This window comes from Micropterus salmoides, unplaced genomic scaffold (assembly GCF_014851395.1).
Source record: "Micropterus salmoides isolate LMB-PRFRI ecotype aquatic unplaced genomic scaffold, ASM1485139v1 Ms_hic_scaffold_20, whole genome shotgun sequence".
Classification (NCBI taxonomy): domain Eukaryota; kingdom Metazoa; phylum Chordata; class Actinopteri; order Centrarchiformes; family Centrarchidae; genus Micropterus; species Micropterus salmoides.
The window spans coordinates 951,502-974,491 of NW_024041151.1; the positions used below are offsets into that span (position 1 = coordinate 951,502).

Below are 22,990 nucleotides of genomic sequence, written 5' to 3' on the forward strand. Positions count from 1 at the left end.
GTGTAAAGTAGTACAACAGTGTAAAGCAGTGAGCGTGCAGCTTGTATAACAATGTAAAGTAGTGAACGTGCAGCTTGTAGAACAGCGTAAAGTAGTGAGCGTGCAGCTTGTATAACAGTGTAAAGTGGTGAGCGTGCAGCTTGTATAACAGTGTAGTGAGTGTGCAGCTTGTGTAACAGTGTAAAGTAGCGAGCATGCAGCTTGTATAACAGTGTAAAGTAGCGAACGTGCAGCTTGTATAACAGTGTAAAGTAGTGAGCGTGCAGCTTGTGTAACAGTGTAAAGTAGCGAGCGTACAGATTGTGTAACAGCGTAAAGTAGTACAACAGTGTAAAGTAGTGAGTGTACAGCTTGTGTAACAGTGTAAAGTAGTACAACAGTGTAAAGCAGTGAGCGTGCAGCTTGTATAACAATGTAAAGTAGTGAACGTGCAGCTTGTAGAACAGCGTAAAGTAGTGAGCGTGCAGTTTGTATAACAGTGTAAAGTGGTGAGCGTGCAGCTTGTATAACAGTGTAGTGAGTGTGCAGCTTGTATAACAGTGTAAGTAGTGAGTGTGCAGCTTGTATAACAGTGTAAAGTAGTGAGCGTACAGCTTGTATAACAGTGTAGTGAGCTTACAGCTTGTATAACAGAGTAAAGTAGTGAGTGTGCAGCTTGTATAACAGTGTAAAGTAGTGAGCGTACAGCTTGTGTAACAGTGTAAAGTAGTACAACAGTGTAAAGTAGTGAGCGTGCAGCTTGTATAACAGTGTAAAGTAGCGAGCGTGCAGCTTGTATAATAGTGTAAAGTAGCGAGCGTGCAGCTTGTATAACAGTGTAAAGTAGCGAGCGTGCAGCTTGTATAACAGTGTAAAGTAGCGAGCGTGCAGCTTGTATAACGGTGTAAAGTAGCGAGCGTGCAGCTTGTGTAACGGTGTAAAGTAGCGAGCGTGCAGCTTGTGTAACGGTGTAAAGTAGCGAGCGTGCAGCTTGTGTAACGGTGTAAAGTAGCGAGCGTGCAGCTTGTATAACGGTGTAAAGTAGCGAGCGTGCAGCTTGTATAACGGTGTAAAGTAGCGAGCGTGCAGCTTGTATAACGGTGTAAAGTAGCGAGCGTGCAGCTTGTGTAACGGTGTAAAGTAGCGAGCGTGCAGCTTGTATAACGGTGTAAAGTAGCGAGCGTGCAGCTTGTATAACAGTGTAAAGTAGCGAGCGTGCAGCTTGTATAACAGTTTTGTATATTTTGTATGTATCCCCTGATGATGTCTGAATAATTCTTTTGATCAGCAAAGAAGGCTGTTTGCTAATGTGACATCAACAGTGGTGAAGAGACGAGCACCTTTATTCTGTGGCTACTAGGCCTGACCACGAATAGCCAGAAGATTCGACTATGGGGGTGCTCAACGTCTGATTTTACATAGAACTACCAGTTTTCTCCCAATAAGTTAATATAGCCTGTTACAATATAAATTTCAACGTTTAATGCTGTAAATAAATATGTAAAAAGAAAAAAACTTTCCATAAATGTTTTTAAAAGTGCATGAATAAATCCTAAATTGTGACCCTATCCCTGGGCCGTCGCATGTATGTGTGCAGTGACGGATATAAGAGTAAAGACACTTTCGGATAATTTATCACCGTTGATGAACCACACAAGAATATTTTAACGTTTTTAAATAGAGGGCTACTTGAAATAGACGTGCAACGTGCAGGCAAAACTCTGCACAAGTCCGGTGAATGGCAGACGAGGGAGAGAAAAAAGTATTTTCACAAAGCCTTTCCAGTTTAGCTGGAAATGTACAGTGTAAGTTGAATGAATAGAGACTGCAGCTTCTCAACATTAAAGCGGAGCGACCTGGGATACCTAGCTCGTTATCAGAGGTCGCCCTTTTTCCTAAGTGCTATCTGAAGTCATAACGCGCTAAGGGCCCCCGAAGTTGGTGACCCAAGAGAGCGGGGTTACATACTCTACTGGTCCGAAGTTTTAGAACAGCCTCCATGTTTGTAGTATGTAAATAAACGAAGTGAAAAACCTTAAATGGTACCGAAGAATTAAATTACGGAGGTGTTGTGTTTGCTTCAGAATTCACTGCAGAAACAGAATCAGCAGAGAAGCTAAAAATAAGTTTAGGTCAGAAGTTACTCTGCAGCAGTGGAAGGAAATGACTTTGGACAGTAAACTGTGAAGCAATCACCTCTGTAATTTAATTCTTCATTTTAGATCGGAAAATGTCTGTTTCGGTGCCTTTGGACTATTTTTCTCTGGACTTGAACCACTTAGATTTACAGAAGAACTCCAAACATGGCGGCGCTCTAAACGAGTCTGCTGATGCTCGGTTGTTAAACGATGTGTGTCGTCGTTGATGTTGTTATCTGACGCAGCTGAACGGCTCTCTGACTCATCTTTTATAAAAGCACGTTTCACGTCTCTCTGATGAAAGAACTAAAACCGTCTCCCGGTTCATCGGTCAGCTGGAGATGACGAGCCGGAGGTAACGCGATAAGGAGCGAATGATTGAGTGTGAAAGATGCGGCGTGATTCTCTCAGCTCCGTGTGTGTCAGGACTCGTTAAAGGGAGTCGGACCGAGCTGAGCCTGCGTGGCGTCGCTCATCTGGACCAGAGCGTTCTCCTTCTTATTGAAGAGGATCTTCACTCTCTGGACGTCGCCGTAAACACCTGAAACACACAAACACGCCGCCGAGTGACGTTGTTCTTATTCCTTATGGTGAATAAAGGGTGAACACGTGGAGCCGTTGTGATCTTACCGAACAGGATGAAGAGGCAGTGAGGCGACACGCTCTGCAGAGACAAACAGTGTTAATAAAGTTAGCGGAAGAGCGCGGCGCTCTGATTGGCCGGCTGCTGTGTGACAGTGTGTGTGACCTCTGACCTCTGGGTTCAGGTTGGACACCAGCAGCACAGAGTGGACAGCAGGGGGCGCCACCTGCAGGGAGACCCGAGGAGGGGACACCAGCGAGCCGGGGACGGCCGCCATAGACAACCCTGAGGACCAGAAACTTTATTTAAAACACACATCACTACACAGGATTACTCAATACACCGGGAATACTTTATTTAAACCAGTGCAGTATTTCATCCAAAATATAAACCAAATAAGGTAACTTTATTAACATGTATAAATACTATCTACGCACGTGTATAAATACTGTGTACGCACGTGTCTAAATACTGTCTACACACGTCTACACACGTGTCTAAATACTGTCTACGCACGTGTATAAATACTGTCTACACACGTCTACACACGTGTCTAAATACTGTCTACGCACGTGTCTAAATACTGTCTACGCACGTGTATAAATACTGTCTACACACGTGTCTAAATACTGTCTACGCACGTGTATAAATACTGTCTACGCACGTGTATAAATACTGTCTACACACGTCTACACACGTGTCTAAATACTGTCTACACACGTGTATAAATACTGTCTACGCACGTGTATAAATACTGTCTACACACGTGTCTAAATACTGTCTACGCACGTGTATAAATACTGTCTACGCACGTGTATAAATACTGTCTACGCACGTGTCTAAATACTGTCTACGCACGTGTATAAATACTGTCTACGCACGTGTATAAATACTGTCTACGCACGTGTCTAAATACTGTCTACGCACGTGTCTAAATACTGTCTACACACGTCTACACACGTGTCTAAATACTGTCTACGCACGTGTATAAATACTGTCTACGCACGTGTCTAAATACTGTCTACGCACGTGTCTAAATACTGTATAAATACTGTCTACGCACGTGTATAAATACTGTCTACGCACGTGTCTAAATACTGTGTACGCACGTGTCTAAATACTGTCTACGCACGTCTACACACGTGTCTAAATACTGTCTACGCACGTGTATAAATACTGTCTACGCACGTGTCTAAATACTGTCTAAATACTGTCTACGCACGTGTCTAAATACTGTCTACGCACGTGTCTAAATACTGTCTACGCACGTCTACACACGTGTCTAAATACTGTCTACGCACGTGTATAAATACTGTCTACGCACGTGTATAAATACTGTCTACGCACGTGTCTAAATACTGTATAAATACTGTCTACGCACGTGTCTAAATACTGTCTACGCACGTGTCTAAATACTGTCTACGCACGTGTCTAAATACTGTCTACGCACGTGTCTAAATACTGTATAAATACTGTCTACGCACGTGTCTAAATACTGTCTACGCACGTGTCTAAATACTGTCTACGCACGTGTCTAAATACTGTCTACGCACGTCTACACACGTGTCTAAATACTGTCTACGCACGTGTCTAAATACTGTCTACGCACGTGTATAAATACTGTCTACGCACGTCTACACACGTGTCTAAATACTGTCTACGCACGTGTATAAATACTGTCTACGCACGTCTACACACGTGTATAAATACTGTCTACGCACGTCTACACACGTGTATAAATACTGTCTACGCACGTCTACACACGTGTATAAATACTGTCTACGCACGTGTATAAATACTGTCTACGCACGTCTACACACGTGTCTAAATACTGTCTACGCACGTGTCTAAATACTGTCTACACACGTGTCTAAATACTGTCTACGCACGTGTATAAATACTGTCTACGCACGTCTACACACGTGTCTAAATACTGTCTACGCACGTGTCTAAATACTGTCTACACACGTGTCTAAATACTGTCTACGCACGTGTCTAAATACTGTCTACGCACGTCTACACACGTGTCTAAATACTGTCTACGCACGTGTCTAAATACTGTCTACACACGTGTCTAAATACTGTCTACACACGTCTACACACGTGTCTAAATACTGTCTACGCACGTGTCTAAATACTGTCTTCGCACGTCTACACACGTGTCTAAATACTGTCTACGCACGTGTATAAATACTGTCTACGCACGTGTCTAAATACTGTCTACGCACGTCTACACACGTGTCTAAATACTGTCTACGCACGTGTATAAATACTGTCTACACACGTCTACACACGTGTCTAAATACTGTCTACGCACGTGTATAAATACTGTGTACGCACGTGTCTAAATACTGTCTACACACGTCTACACACGTGTCTAAATACTGTCTACGCACGTGTCTAAATACTGTCTACGCACGTCTACACACGTGTCTAAATACTGTCTACGCACGTGTATAAATACTGTCTACGCACGTCTACACACGTGTCTAAATACTGTCTACGCACGTGTATAAATACTGTCTACACACGTCTACACACGTGTCTAAATACTGTCTACGCACGTGTCTAAATACTGTCTACGCACGTGTATAAATACTGTCTACACACGTCTACGCACGTGTCTAAATACTGTCTACGCACGTGTCTAAATACTGTCTACGCACGTGTCTAAATACTGTCTACGCACGTGTATAAATACTGTCTACGCACGTGTCTAAATACTGTATACGCACGTGTATAAATACTGTATACGCACGTGTCTAAATACTGTCTACGCACGTGTATAAATACTGTCTACGCACGTGTATAAATACTGTCTACGCACGTGTCTAAATACTGTATACGCACGTGTATAAATACTGTCTACGCACGTGTATAAATACTGTCTACGCACGTGTATAAATACTGTCTACGCACGTGTATAAATACTGTCTACGCACTTGTCTAAATACTGTATACGCACGTGTCTAAATACTGTCTACGCACGTGTCTAAATACTGTATACGCACGTCTACACACGTGTCTAAATACTGTCTACGCACGTGTCTAAATACTGTCTACGCACGTCTACACACGTGTCTAAATACTGTCTACGCACGTGTATAAATACTGTCTACGCACGTCTACGCACGTGTATAAATACTGTCTACGCACGTGTATAAATACTGTCTACGCACGTGTCTAAATACTGTATACGCACGTGTATAAATACTGTCTACGCACGTGTATAAATACTGTCTACGCACGTGTATAAATACTGTCTACGCACGTGTATAAATACTGTCTACGCACGTGTCTAAATACTGTCTACGCACGTCTACACACGTGTCTAAATACTGTCTACGCACGTCTACACACGTGTCTAAATACTGTCTACGCACGTCTACGCACGTGTCTAAATACTGTCTACGCACGTCTACACACGTGTCTAAATACTGTCTACGCACGTCTACACACGTGTCTAAATACTGTCTACGCACGTGTATAAATACTATCTACGCACGTGTCTAAATACTGTCTACGCACGTGTCTAAATACTGTCTACGCACGTCTACACACGTGTCTAAATACTGTCTACGCACGTGTCTAAATACTGTCTACGCACGTCTACACACGTGTCTAAATACTGTCTACGCACGTGTATAAATACTGTCTACGCACGTCTACACACGTGTCTAAATACTGTCTACGCACGTGTATAAATACTGTCTACACACGTCTACACACGTGTCTAAATACTGTCTACGCACGTGTCTAAATACTGTCTACGCACGTGTATAAATACTGTCTACACACGTCTACACACGTGTATAAATACTGTCTACGCACGTCTACACACGTGTATAAATACTGTCTACGCACGTCTACACACGTGTATAAATACTGTCTACGCACGTGTATAAATACTGTCTACGCACGTCTACACACGTGTCTAAATACTGTCTACGCACGTGTATAAATACTGTCTACACACGTCTACACACGTGTCTAAATACTGTCTACGCACGTGTATAAATACTGTCTACACACGTCTACACACGTGTCTAAATACTGTCTACGCACGTGTCTAAATACTGTCTACGCACGTGTATAAATACTGTCTACGCACGTGTCTAAATACTGTCTACGCACGTCTACACACGTGTCTAAATACTGTCTACGCACGTGTATAAATACTGTCTACGCACGTGTCTAAATACTGTCTACGCACGTCTACACACGTGTCTAAATACTGTCTACGCACGTGTATAAATACTGTCTACACACGTCTACACACGTGTCTAAATACTGTCTACACACGTGTATAATACTGTGTACGCACGTGTCTAAATACTGTCTACACACGTCTACACACGTGTCTAAATACTGTCTACGCACGTGTATAAATACTGTCTACGCACGTCTACACACGTGTCTAAATACTGTCTACGCACGTGTATAAATACTGTCTACACACGTCTACACACGTGTCTAAATACTGTCTACGCACGTGTCTAAATACTGTCTACGCACGTGTATAAATACTGTCTACACACGTCTACGCACGTGTCTAAATACTGTCTACGCACGTGTCTAAATACTGTCTACGCACGTGTATAAATACTGTCTACGCACGTGTATAAATACTGTCTACGCACGTGTCTAAATACTGTATACGCACGTGTATAAATACTGTATACGCACGTGTCTAAATACTGTCTACGCACGTGTATAAATACTGTCTACGCACGTGTATAAATACTGTCTACGCACGTGTATAAATACTGTCTACGCACGTGTCTAAATACTGTATACGCACGTGTATAAATACTGTATACGCACGTGTCTAAATACTGTCTACGCACGTGTATAAATACTGTCTACGCACGTGTATAAATACTGTCTACGCACGTGTCTAAATACTGTATACGCACGTGTATAAATACTGTCTACGCACGTGTATAAATACTGTCTACGCACGTGTCTAAATACTGTATACGCACGTGTATAAATACTGTCTACGCACGTGTATAAATACTGTCTACGCACGTGTATAAATACTGTCTACGCACGTGTATAAATACTGTCTACGCACTTGTCTAAATACTGTATACGCACGTGTCTAAATACTGTCTACGCACGTGTCTAAATACTGTATACGCACGTCTACACACGTGTCTAAATACTGTCTACGCACGTGTCTAAATACTGTCTACGCACGTCTACACACGTGTCTAAATACTGTCTACGCACGTGTATAAATACTGTCTACGCACGTCTACGCACGTGTATAAATACTGTCTACGCACGTGTATAAATACTGTCTACGCACGTGTCTAAATACTGTATACGCACGTGTATAAATACTGTCTACGCACGTGTATAAATACTGTATACGCACGTGTATAAATACTGTCTACGCACGTGTATAAATACTGTCTACGCACGTGTCTAAATACTGTCTACGCACGTCTACACACGTGTCTAAATACTGTCTACGCACGTCTACACACGTGTCTAAATACTGTCTACGCACGTCTACGCACGTGTCTAAATACTGTCTACGCACGTCTACACACGTGTCTAAATACTGTCTACGCACGTCTACACACGTGTCTAAATACTGTCTACGCACGTGTATAAATACTATCTACGCACGTGTCTAAATACTGTCTACGCACGTGTCTAAATACTGTCTACGCACGTCTACACACGTGTCTAAATACTGTCTACGCACGTGTCTAAATACTGTCTACGCACGTCTACACACGTGTCTAAATACTGTCTACGCACGTGTATAAATACTGTCTACGCACGTCTACACACGTGTCTAAATACTGTCTACGCACGTGTCTAAATACTGTCTACGCACGTGTATAAATACTGTCTACACACGTCTACACACGTGTCTAAATACTGTCTACGCACGTGTCTAAATACTGTCTACGCACGTGTATAAATACTGTCTACACACGTCTACACGTGTATAAATACTGTCTACGCACGTCTACACGTGTATAATACTGTCTACGCACGTCTACACACGTGTATAAATACTGTCTACGCAGTGTATAAATACTGTCTACGCACGTCTACACACGTGTCTAAATACTGTCTACGCACGTGTATAAATACTGTCTACACACGTCTACACACGTGTCTAAATACTGTCTACGCACGTGTATAAATACTGTCTACACACGTCTACACACGTGTCTAAATACTGTCTACGCACGTGTCTAAATACTGTCTACGCACGTGTATAAATACTGTCTACGCACGTGTCTAAATACTGTCTACGCACGTCTACACACGTGTCTAAATACTGTCTACGCACGTGTATAAATACTGTCTACGCACGTGTCTAAATACTGTCTACGCACGTCTACACACGTGTCTAAATACTGTCTACGCACGTGTATAAATACTGTCTACACACGTCTACACACGTGTCTAAATACTGTCTACGCACGTGTATAAATACTGTGTACGCACGTGTCTAAATACTGTCTACACACGTCTACACACGTGTCTAAATACTGTCTACGCACGTGTATAAATACTGTCTACGCACGTCTACACACGTGTCTAAATACTGTCTACGCACGTGTATAAATACTGTCTACACACGTCTACACACGTGTCTAAATACTGTCTACGCACGTGTCTAAATACTGTCTACGCACGTGTATAAATACTGTCTACACACGTCTACGCACGTGTCTAAATACTGTCTACGCACGTGTCTAAATACTGTCTACGCACGTGTATAAATACTGTCTACGCACGTGTATAAATACTGTCTACGCACGTGTCTAAATACTGTATACGCACGTGTATAAATACTGTATACGCACGTGTCTAAATACTGTCTACGCACGTGTATAAATACTGTCTACGCACGTGTATAAATACTGTCTACGCACGTGTATAAATACTGTCTACGCAAGTGTCTAAATACTGTATACGCACGTGTCTAAATACTGTCTACGCACGTGTCTAAATACTGTATACGCACGTGTCTAAATACTGTCTACGCACGTGTCTAAATACTGTATACGCACGTCTACACACGTGTCTAAATACTGTCTACGCACGTGTCTAAATACTGTCTACGCACGTCTACACACGTGTCTAAATACTGTCTACGCACGTGTATAATACTGTCTACGCACGTCTACGCACGTGTATAAATACTGTCTACGCACGTGTATAAATACTGTCTACGCACGTGTATAAATACTGTCTACGCACGTGTCTAAATACTGTATACGCACGTGTATAAATACTGTCTACGCACGTGTATAAATACTGTATACGCACGTGTATAAATACTGTCTACGCACGTGTATAAATACTGTTACGCACGTGTCTAAATACTGTCTACGCACGTCTACACACGTGTCTAAATACTGTATACGCACGTGTCTAAATACTGTCTACGCACGTCTACACACGTGTAAATACTGTCTACGCACGTCACACGTGTCTAAATACTGTCTACGCACGTGTATAAATACTGTCTACGCACGTGTCTAAATACTGTCTACGCACGTCTACACACGTGTCTAAATACTGTCTACGCACGTGTATAAATACTGTCTACGCACGTCTACACACGTGTATAAATACTGTCTACGCACGTGTCTAAATACTGTCTACACACGTGTCTAAATACTGTCTACACACGTCTACACACGTGTCTAAATACTGTCTACGCACGTGTCTAAATACTGTCTACGCACGTGTATAAATACTGTCTACACACGTCTACACACGTGTCTAAATACTGTCTACGCACGTGTCTAAATACTGTCTACGCACGTGTATAAATACTGTCTACACACGTCTACACACGTGTCTAAATACTGTCTACGCACGTGTCTAAATACGTCTACGCACGTGTATAATACTGTCTACACACGTCTACGCACGTGTCTAAATACTGTCTACGCACGTCTACGCACGTGTCTAAATACTGTCTACGCACGTGTATAAATACTGTCTACACACGTCTACACACGTGTCTAAATACTGTCTACACACGTCTACACACGTGTCTAAATACTGTCTACACACGTCTACGCACGTGTCTAAATACTGTATACGCACGTGTCTAAATACTGTATACGCACGTGTCTAAATACTGTATACGCACGTGTCTAAATACTGTATACGCACGTGTCTAAATACTGTCTACGCACGTGTCTAAATACTGTATACACACGTGTCTAAATACTGTCTACGCACGTGTCTAAATACTGTCTACGCACGTGTCTAAATACTGTATACGCACGTGTCTAAATACTGTATACGCACGTGTCTAAATACTGTCTACGCACGTGTCTAAATACTGTCTACGCACGTGTCTAAATACTGTCTACGCACGTGTCTAAATACTGTATACACACGTGTCTAAATACTGTATGCGTGTACACAGACGGTGACAGACAAAAGGAGAAACCGGTATAAAGGCTCTGACGGAGGCTCCTGGATTCCTGTGGTCTCTGGACTCTGCTCTGCTTCACCTGTGGACGGGGCCCTGCGGTGGTATTGACCCGCAGTGACCTTTCCTCCCTGCAGGGGTGGCGTTCGGGCCTGTGGCGCCCTCTGGTGGAGAACTCGCTGGTCAGGATCATCTGCTTCCTGTCGCACTGACACCCGAGCGCCACGCTCGCCACACGTCCACCTGCTGACAGACGTCTGCCCCTGAAGTCTACCTGCACACATCCCTTCAGTCCCTGGCCCTGGTCCTGGCCCTGGCCCTGGTCCTGGTCCTGGTCCTGGTCCTGGCCCTGGCCCTGGCCCTGGTCCTGGCCCTGGCCCTGGCCCTGGTCCTGGCCCTGGCCCTGGCCCTGGCCCTGTCTCGCTCAGTCACTCAGTCAGCAGCTCACCTGTCTGAAGTCTCTGCATCGTTCCACCACTTTTATTCAGGTTTCCTTTCTTTAGTCACCGTCTGTCTGTACAGCGCAGTATTTATACACACACGCTGTATTTATACACACGCAGTATTATACACACACGCTGTATTTATATACACACGCTGTATTTATACACACACGCTGTATTTCTATACACACGCTGTATTATACACACACGCTGTATTTATACACACACGCTGTATTTCTATACACACACGCTGTATTTATACACACACGCTGTATTTATACACACACGCTGTATTTATATACACACGCTGTATTTATATACACACGCTGTATTTATGCACACACGCTGTATTTATATACACACACGCAGTATTTATACACACACGCAGTATTTATACACACATGCAGTATTTATACACACACACTGTATTTATACACACACGCCGTATTTATACACACACACGCAGTATTTATATACACATGCAGTATTTATACACACACAAGCAGTATTTATATACACACTCAGTATTTATATACACATGGAGTATTTATATACACACGCCGTATTTATACACACACGCTGTATTTATATACACATGCAGTATTTATACACACACGCTGTATTTATATACACATGCAGTATTTATACACACGCTATTTATATACACTCACGCTGTATTTATACACACACGCAGTATTTATACACACACGCAGTATTTATACACACTCACGCTGTATTTATACACACACGCTGTATTTATACACACACGCAGTATTTATACACATAGTATTCCTACGTGTGGTTGTATTCCTACTGCAGTACTTGTGGTAGTATTCCTACTGTAGTACTTGTGGTAGTATTCCTACTGCAGTACGTGTGGTAGTATTCCTACTGCAGTACGTGTGGTAGTATTCCTACTGCAGTACGTGTGGTAGTATTCCTACTGCAGTACGTGTGGTAGTATTCCTACTGCAGTACGTGTGGTAGTATTCCTACTGTAGTACGTGTGGTAGTATTCCTACTGCAGTACGTGTGGTAGTATTCCTACTGCAGTACGTGTGGTAGTATTCCTACTGCAGTACGTGTGGTAGTATTCCTACTGCAGTATGTGTGGTAGTATTCCTACTGCAGTACGTGTGGTAGTATTCCTACCGTAGTATGTGTGGTAGTATTCCTACCGCAGTACGTGTGGTAGTATTCCTACCGTAGTACGTGTGGTAGTATTCCTACCGTAGTATGTGTGGTAGTATTCCTACCGTAGTACGTGTGGTAGTATTCCTACCGTAGTATGTGTGGTAGTATTCCTACTGCAGTACGTGTGGTAGTTATCCTACATGTGGTAGTATTCCTACTGCAGTACATGTGGTAGTATTCCTACCGTAGTACGTGTGGTAGTATTCCTACTTTGGCATTACGTGTGGTAGTATTCCTACTGCAGTACGTGTGGTAGTATTCCTACTGTAGTACTTGTGGTAGTATTCCTACTTTAGCAGTACGTGTGGTAGTATTCCTACTGCAGTACGTGTGTAGTATTTCCTGACTGCAGTACGTGTGGTAGTATTCCTACCGTAGTACTGTGGTGTATTCCTACATGTGGTAGTATTCCTACTGCAGTACATGTGGTAGTATTCCTACCGTAGTACGTGTGGTAGTATTCCTACTGCAGTACATGTGGTAGTATTCCTACCGTAGTACGTGTGGTAGTATTCCTACTGCAGTACGTGTGGTAGTATTCCTACGTGTGGTAGTATCCTACTGCAGTACGTGTGGTAGTATTCCTACATGTGGTAGTATCCCTACTGCAGTACGTGTGGTAGTATTCCTACGTGTGGTAGTATCCCTATTGCAGTACGTGTGGTAGTATTCCTACTGCAGTACTTGTGGTAGTATTCCTACTTTAGCAGTACGTGTGGTAGTATTCCTACTTTAGCAGTACTTGTGGTGATTATTCCCACTTTAGCAGTACGTGTGGTAGTATTCCTACTGCAGTACGTGTGGTAGTATTCCTACGTGTGGTAGATCCCTATTGCAGTACGTGTGGTAGTATTCCTACTGCAGTACTTGTGGTAGTATTCCTACTTTAGCAGTACGTGTGGTAGTATTCCTACTTTAGCAGTACGTGTGGTAGTATTCCTACTGTAGTACTTGTGGTAGTATTCCTACTTTAGCATTACTGTGGTAGTATTCCTACTGCAGTACGTGTGGTAGTATTCCTACTGCAGTACGTGTGGTAGTTTCCTACTGCAGTACATGTGTAGTATTCCTACTGTAGTACTTGTGGTAGTATTCCTACTGCAGTACGTTGTGGTAGTATTCCTACTGTAGTACTTGTGGTAGTATTCCTACTTTAGCAGTACGTGTGGTAGTATTCCTACTGCAGTACGTGTGGTAGTATTCCTACTGTAGTACTTGTGGTATATCCTACATTTGGTAGTATTCCTACTGCAGTACGTGTGGTAGTATTCCTACGTGTGGTAGTATTCCTACTTTAAGCAGTACTGTGGTAGTATTCCTACGCAGTATGTGGGTAGTATTCCTACTGCAGTACTTGTGGTAGTATTCCTACGTGTGGTATATTCTACGTGTGGTAGTATTCCTACTGCAGTACGTGTGGTAGTATTCCTACTGCAGTACGTGTGGTAGTATTCCTACGTGTGGTAGTATTCCTACTGCAGTACGTGTGGTAGTATTCCTACGTGTGGTAGTATTCCTACGTGTGGTAGTATTCCTACTGCAGTACGTGTGGTAGTATTCCTACGTGTGGTAGTATTCCTACTGCAGTACGTGTGGTAGTATTCCTACTGCAGTACTGTGGTAGTATTCCTACATGGTGGTAGTATTCCTACTGCAGTACGTGTGGTAGTATCCTACATGTGGTAGTATTCCTACTGCAGTACGTGTGGTAGTATTCCTACATGTGGTATATTCCTACTGCAGTACATGTGGTAGTTCCTACATGTGGTAGTATTCCTACTGCAGTACATGTGGTAGTATTCCTACGTGTGGTAGTATTCCTACTGCAGTACGTGTGGTAGTATTCCTACGTGTGGTAGTATCCCTACTGCAGTACATGTGGTAGTATTCCTACTGTATACTTGTGGTAGTATTCCTACTTTAGCAGTACGTGTGGTAGTATTCCTACTGCAGTATGTGGGTGTATTCCTACTGCAGTACATGTGGTAGTATTCCTACGTGGTAGTATTCCTACTGTACGTGTGGTAGTATTCCTACGTGTGGTAGTATTCCTACTGCAGTACTGTGGTAGTATTCCTACTGCAGTACGTGTGGTAGTATTCCTACGTGTGGTAGTATTCCTACTGCAGTACGTGTGGTAGTATTCCTACGTGTGGTAGTATTCCTACGTGTGTAGTATTCCTACTGCAGTACGTGTGGTAGTATTCCTACTGCAGTACGTGTGGTAGTATCCTACATGTGGTAGTATTCCTACTGCAGTACGTGTGGTAGTATTCCTACATGTGGTATTCCTACTGCAGTACGTGTGGTAGTATTCCTACATGTAGTAGTATTCCTACTGCAGTACATGTGTAGTATTCCGACTGTATACGTGTGGTAGTATCCTACGTGTGGTAGTATCTCTACTGCAGTACATGTGGTAGTATTCCTACTTTAGCAGTACGTGTGGTAGTATTCCTACTGCAGTACGTGTGGTAGTATTCCTACTGCAGTACGTGTGGTAGTATTCCTACTTTAGCAGTACGTGTGGTAGTATTCCTACTGCAGTACTGTGGTAGTATTCCTACTTTAGCAGTACGTGTGTAGTTTCCTACTGCAGTACGTGTGGTAGTATTCCTACTTTAGCAGTACGTGTGGTAGTATTCCTACTGCAGTACGTTGTGGTATATCCTACTGTAGTACTTGTGGTAGTATTCCTACTTTAGCAGTACGTGTGGTAGTATTCCTACTGCAGTACGTGTGGTAGTATTCCTACTGTAGTACTTGTGGTAGTATTCCTACTTTAGCAGTACGTGTGTAGTATTCCTACTGCGTACGTGTGGTATATCCCTACGTGTGGTAGTATCCCTACTGCAGTACATGTGTAGTATTCCTACTGCATACTTGTGGTAGTATTCCTACTTTAGCAGTACGTGTGGTAGTATTCCTACTGCATATGTGTGGTAGTATTCCTACGTGTGGTAGTATTCCTACTGCAGTATGTGTGGTAGTATTCCTACGGTGGTATATTCCTACTGCAGTACGTGTGGTAGTATTCCTACGTGTGGTAGTATTCCTACGTGTGGTAGTATTCCTACTGCAGTACGTGTGTAGTATTCCTACGTGTTGGTAGTATTCCTACTGCAGTACGTATGGTAGTATTCCTACTGCAGTACGTGTGGTATATTCCTACTGCAGTACGTGTGGTAGTATTCCTACGTGTGGTAGTATCGCTACTGCAGTACGTGTTGTAGTATTCCTACGTGTGGTAGTATTCCTACGTGTGGTAGTATCCCTATGCAGTACGTGTGGTAGTATCCCTAACGCAGTACGTGTGGTAGTATCCCTACTGCAGTACGTATGGTAGTATTCCTACGTGTGGTAGATCCCTATTGCAGTACTGTGGTAGTATTCACTGCAGTACGTGTGGTAGTATTCCTATTACAGTACGTGTGGTAGTATTCCTACTGCAGTACGTGTGGTAGTATCCCTATTGCAGTACGTGTGGTAGTATTCCTACGTGTGGTAGTATTCCTAATACTGCAGTACGTGTGTAGTTTCCTACGTGTGGTAGTATTCCTACGACTGCAGTACTTGTGGTAGTATTCCTACGTGTGGTAGTATTCCTACTACTGCAGTACGTGTGGTAGTATTCCTACGTGGTGTATTCCTACGTTGTAGTATTCCTACTACGCAGTACGTGTGGTCGTATTCCTACGTGTGGTAGTATCCCTATTGCAGTACGTGTGGTAGTATTCCTACGTGTGGTAGTATTCCTACTGCAGTACGTGTGGTAGTATTCCTACGTGTGGTAGTATTCCTACTGCAGTACGTGTGGTCGTATCCTACGTGTGGTAGTATTCCTACTGGCAGTACATGTGGTAGTATTCCTACGTGTGGTAGTATTCCTACTGCAGTACATGTGGTAGTATTCCTACGTGTGGTAGTATTCCTACTGTGGTAGTATTCCTACTGCAGTACATGTGGTAGTATTCCTACGTTGGGTAGTATTCCTACTGCAGTACGTGTGGTAGTATTCCTACGTGGTAGTATTCCTACTGTAGTACGTGTGGTAGTATTCCTACGTGTGGGTAGTATTCCTACTGCAGTACGTGTGGTAGTATTCCTACGTGTGGTAGTATTCCTACTGCAGTACGTGTGGTAGTATTCCTACGTGTGGTAGTATTCCTACGTGTAGTATTCCTACTGCAGTATGTGGTAGTATTCCTACGTGTGGTAGTATTCCTACTTATACGTGTGGTAGTATTCCTACGTGTGGTAGTATTCACTGCAGTATGTGGTAGTTATTCCTACTGCAGTACGTGTGGTAGTATTCCTACGTGTGGTAGTATTCCTACTGCAGTACGTGTGGTAGTATTCCTACGTGTGGTAGTATTCCTACTGCAGTACGTGTGGTAGTATTCCTACGTGTGGTAGTATCCTACTGCAGTACGTGTGGTGTATTCCTACGTGTGGTAGTATTCCTACGTGTGGTAGTATTCCTACTGCAGTACGTGTGGTAGTATTCCTACTGCAGTACGTGTGGTAGTATTCCTACGTGTGGTAGTATTCCTACTGCAGTACATGTGGTAGTATTGCTACGTGTGGTAGTATTCCTACTGCAGTACATGTGTATATTCCTACGGTGGTAGTATTCCTACGTGTGGTAGTATTCCTACGTGTGGTAGTATTCCTACTGCAGTACGTGTGGTAGTATTCCTACGTGTGGTAGTATTCCTACGTGTGCTAGTATTCCTACTGCAGTACATGTGGTAGTATTCCTACTGTGGTAGTATTCTACGTGTGTAGTATTGCTACTGCATACTTGTGGTAGTATTCCTACGTGTGGTAGTATTCCTACTACTGCAGTACGTGTTGGTAGTATTCCTACGTGTGGTAGTATTCCTACGTGTGGTAGTATTCCTACTACTGCAGTACGTTGGTAGTATTCCTACGTGTGGTAGTATCCTATTGCAGTACGTGTGGTATATTCCTACGTTGGTAGTATTCCTACTGCAGTACTTGTGGTAGTATTCCTACGTGTGGTAGTATTCCTACGTGTGGTAGTATTCCTACTGCAGTACGTGTGGTGTATTCCTACGTGTGGTAGTATTCCTACGTGTGGTAGTATTCCTACTGCAGTACATGTGGTAGTATTCCTACGTGTGGTAGTATTCCTACGTGTGGTAGTATTCCTACTGCAGTACATGTGGTAGTATTCCTACGTGTGGTAGTATTCCTACTGCAGTACATGTGGTAGTATTCCTACGTGTGGTAGTATTCCTACTGCAGTACGTGTGGTAGTATTCCTACGTGTGGTAGTATTCCTACTGCAGTACGTATGGTAGTATTCCTACTGCAGTACGTGTGGTAGTATTCCTACGTGTGGTAGTATTCCTACTGCAGTACATGTGGTAGTATTGCTACGTGTGGTAGTATTCCTACTGCAGTACATGTGGTAGTATTCCTACGTGTGGTAGTATTCCTACGTGTGGTAGTATTCCTACGTGTGGTAGTATTCCTACTGCAGTACATGTGGTAGTATTCCTACGTGTGGTAGTATTCCTACGTGTGGTAGTATTCCTACTGCAGTACATGTGGTAGTATTCCTACGTGTGGTAGTATTCCTACTGCAGTACAGTGGTAGTATCCTACGTGTGGTAGTATTCCTACGTGTGGTAGTATTCCTACTGCAGTACATGTGGTAGTATTCCTACGTGTGGTAGTATTCCTACGTGTGGTAGTATTCCTACTGCAGTACATGTGGTAGTATTCTACGTGTGGTAGTATTCCTACGTGTGGTAGTATTCCTACTGCAGTACATGTGGTAGTAGTCCTACGTGTGGTAGTATTCTTACTGCAGTACATGTGGTAGTATTCCTACTGTGTAGTATTCCTACGTGTGGTAGTATTCCTACTGCAGTACGTGTGGTAGTATTCCTACATGTGGTATTCCTACTGCAGTACGTGTGGTAGTATTCCTACATGTGGTAGTATTCCTACTGCAGTACGTGTGGTAGTATTCCTACATGTAGTAGTATTCCTACTGCAGTACATGTGTAGTATTCCTACTGTAGTACGTGTGGTAGTATCCTACGTGTGGTAGTATCTCTACTGCAGTTACATGTGGTAGTATTCCTACTTTAGCAGTACGTGTGGTAGTATTCCTACTGCAGTACGTGTGGTAGTATTCCTACTGCAGTACGTGTGGTATATCCTACTTTAGCAGTACTGTGTAGTATTCCTACTGCAGTACGTGTGGTAGTATTCCTACTTTAGCATACGTGTGTAGTATTCCTACTGCAGTACGTGTGGTAGTATTCCTACTTTAGCAGTACGTGTGGTAGTATTCCTACTGCAGTACGTGGTAGTATTCCTACTGTAGTACTTGTGGTAGTATTCCTACTTTAGCAGTACGTGTGGTAGTATTCCTACTGCAGTACGTGTGGTAGTATTCCTACTGTAGTACTTGTGGTAGTATTCCTACTTTAGCAGTACGTGGGTAGTATTCCTACTGCAGTACGTGTGGTAGTATCCCTACGTGTGGTAGTATCCCTACTGCAGTACATGTGGTAGTATTCCTACTGCAGTACTTGTGGTAGTATTCCTACTTTAGCAGTACGTGTGGTAGTATTTCCTACTGCAGTATGTGTGGTAGTATTCCTACGTGTGGTAGTATTCCTACTGCAGTATGTGTGGTGTAGTCCTACGTGTGGTAGTATTCCTACTGCAGTACGTTGTGGTAGTATTCCTACGTGTGTAGTATCCTACGTGTGGTATTCCTACTGCAGTACGTGTGGTAGTATTCCTACGTGTGGTAGTTTCCTACTGCAGTACGTATGGTAGTATTCCTACTGCAGTACGTGTGGTAGTATTCCTACTGCAGTACGTGTGGTAGTATTCCTACGTGTGGTAGTATCGCTACTGCAGTACGTGTGGTAGTATTCCTACGTGTGGTAGTATTCCTACGTGTGGTAGTATCCCTATTGCAGTACGGTGGTAGTATTCCCACTGCAGTACGTTGGTAGTATCCCTACTGCAGTACGTATGGTAGTATTCCTACGTGTGGTAGTATCCCTATTGCAGTACGTGTGGTAGTATCCCTATTGCAGTACGTGTGTAGTATTCCTACTGCAGTACGTGTGGTAGTATTCCTATTACAGTACGTGTGGTAGTATCCCTATTGCAGTACGTGTGGTAGTATTCCTCGTGTGGTAGTATTCCTAATACTGCAGTACGTGTGGTAGTATTCCTACGTGTGGTATATTCCTACGACTGCAGTACTTGTGGTAGTATTCCTACGTGTGGTAGTATTCCTACTACTGCAGTACGTGTGGTAGTATTCTACGTGTGGTAGTATTCCTACGTGGGTAGTATTCTACTACTGCAGTACGTGGTGGTCGTATTCCTACGTGTGGTAGTATTCCTATTGCAGTACGTGTGGTAGTATTCCTACGTGTGGTAGTATTCCTACTGCAGTACGTGTGGTATATTCCTACGTGTGGTAGTATTCCTACTGCAGTACGTGTGGGTCGTATTCCTACGTGTGGTAGTATTCCTAGCAGTACATGTGGTAGTATTCCTACGTGTGGTAGTATTCCTACTGCAGTACATGTGGTAGTATTCCTACGTGTGGTAGTATTCCTACGTGTGGTAGTATTCCTACTGCAGTACATGTGTAGTATTCCTACGTGTGGTAGTATTCCTACTGCAGTACGTGTGGTAGTATTCCTACGTGTGGTAGTATTCCTACTGTAGTACGTGTGGTAGTATTCCTACGTGTGGTAGTATTCCTACTGCAGTACGTGTGGTAGTATTCCTACGTGTGGTAGTATTCCTACTGCAGTACGTGTGGTAGTATTCCTACTTTGGTAGTATTCCTACGTGTGGTAGTATTCCTACTGCAGTACGTGTGGTAGTATTCCTACGTGTGGTATATTCCTATGTAGTACGTGTGGTAGTATCCTACGTGTGGTAGTATTCCTACTGCAGTACGTGTGGTAGTATTCTACTGCAGTACGTGTGGTAGTATTCCTACGTGTGGTAGTATTCCTACTGCAGTACGTGTGGTAGTATTCCTACGTGTGGTAGTATTCCTACTGCAGTACGTGTGGTAGTATTCCTACGTGTGGTAGTATTCCTACGTGTGGTAGTATTCCTACTGCAGTACGTGTGGTAGTATTCCTACTGCAGTACGTGTGGTAGTATTCCTACGTGTGGTAGTATTCCTACTGCAGTACATGTGGTAGTATTGCTACGTGTGGTAGTATTCCTACTGCAGTACATGTGGTAGTATTCCTACGTGTGGTAGTATTCCTACGTGTGGTAGTATTCCTACTGCAGTACATGTGGTAGTATTCCTACGTGTGGTAGTATTCCTACGTGTGGTAGTATTCCTACTGCAGTACATGTGGTAGTATTCCTACGTGTGGTAGTATTCTACGTGGTAGTATTGCTACTGCAGTACTTGGTAGTATTCCTACGTGTGGTAGTATTCCTACTGCAGTACGTGTGGTAGTATTCCTACGTGTGGTAGTATTCCTACGTGTGGTAGTATTCCTACTACTGCAGTACGTGTGGTAGTATTCCTACGTGTGGTAGTATTCCTACTGCAGTACGTGTGGTAGTATTCCTACGTGTGGTAGTATTCCTACTGCAGTACTTGTGGTAGTATTCCTACGTGTGGTAGTATTCCTACGTGTGGTAGTATTCCTACTGCAGTACGTGTGGTCGTATTCTACGTGTGGTAGTATTCCTACGTGTGGTAGTATTCCTACTGCAGTACATGTGGTAGTATTCCTACTTGTGGTAGTATCCTACGTGGTAATATTCCTACTGCAGTACATGTGGTAGTATTCCTACGTGTGGTAGTATTCCTACTGCAGTACGTGTGGTAGTATTCCTACGTGTGGTAGTATTCCTACTGCAGTACGTGTGGTAGTATTCCTACGTGTGGTAGTATTCCTACTGCAGTACGTATGGTAGTATCCTACTGCAGTACGTTGGTAGTATTCCTCGTGTGGTAGTATTCCTACTGGCAGTACTGTGGTAGTATTGCTACGTGTGTAGTATTCCTACTGCAGTACATGTGGTAGTATTCCTACGTGTGGTAGTATTCCTACGTGTGGTAGTATTCCTACGTGGGTAGTATTCCTACTGCAGTACATGTGGTAGTATTCCTACGTGTGGTAGTATTCCTACGTGTGGTAGTATTCCTACTGCATACATGTGGTAGTATTCCTACGTGTGGTAGTATTCCTACTGCAGTACATGTGGTAGTATTCCTACGTGTGGTAGTATTCCTACGTGGGTAGTATTCCTACTGCAGTACATGTGGTAGTATTCCTACGTGTGGTAGTATTCCTACGTGTGGTAGTATTCCTACTGCAGTACATGTGGTAGTATTCCTACGTGTGGTAGTATTCCTACGTGTGGTAGTATTCCTACTGCAGTACATGTGGTAGTATTCCTACGTGTGGTAGTATTCTTACTGCAGTACATGTGGTAGTATTCCTACGTGTGGTAGTATTCCTACGTGTGGTAGTATTCCTACTGCAGTACGTGTGGTAGTATTCCTACTGCAGTACGTGTGGTAGTATTCCTACATGTGGTAGTATTCCTACTGCAGTACGTGTGGTAGTATTCCTACATGTGGTAGTATTCCTACTGCAGTACATGTGGTAGTATTCCTACTGCAGTACGTGTGGTAGTATTCCTACTGCAGTACTTGTGGTAGTATTCCTACTGCAGTACTTGTGGTAGTATTCCTACTTTAGCATACGTGTGTAGTATTCCTACTGCAGTACGTGTGGTAGTATTCCTACTTTAGCATTACGTGTGGTAGTATTCCTACTGCAGTACGTGTGGTAGTATTCCTACTTTAGCAGTACGTGTGGTAGTATTCCTACTGCAGTACGTGTGGTAGTATTCCTACGTGTGGTAGTATTCCTACTGCAGTACGTGTGGTAGTATTCCTACGTGTGGTAGTATCCCTACTGCAGTACATGTGGTAGTATTCCTACTGTAGTACTTGTGGTAGTATTCCTACTTTAGCAGTACGTGTGGTAGTATTCCTACTGCAGTACGTGTGGTAGTATTCCTACTGCAGTACGTGTGGTAGTATTCCTACGTGTGGTAGTATTCCTACTGCAGTACGTGTGGTAGTATTCCTACGTTGGTAGTATTCCTACGTGTGGTAGTATTCCTACTGCAGTACGTGTGGTAGTATTCCTACGTGTGGTAGTAT

At 43.3% G+C, this 22,990-nt stretch overlaps 1 pseudogene; it reads right to left on the reverse strand.

Moving 5' to 3' along the window:
- LOC119914855 overlaps positions 1 to 22,990 on the reverse strand; it is a 92,624-nt pseudogene that overhangs the window by 5,142 nt on the left and 64,492 nt on the right.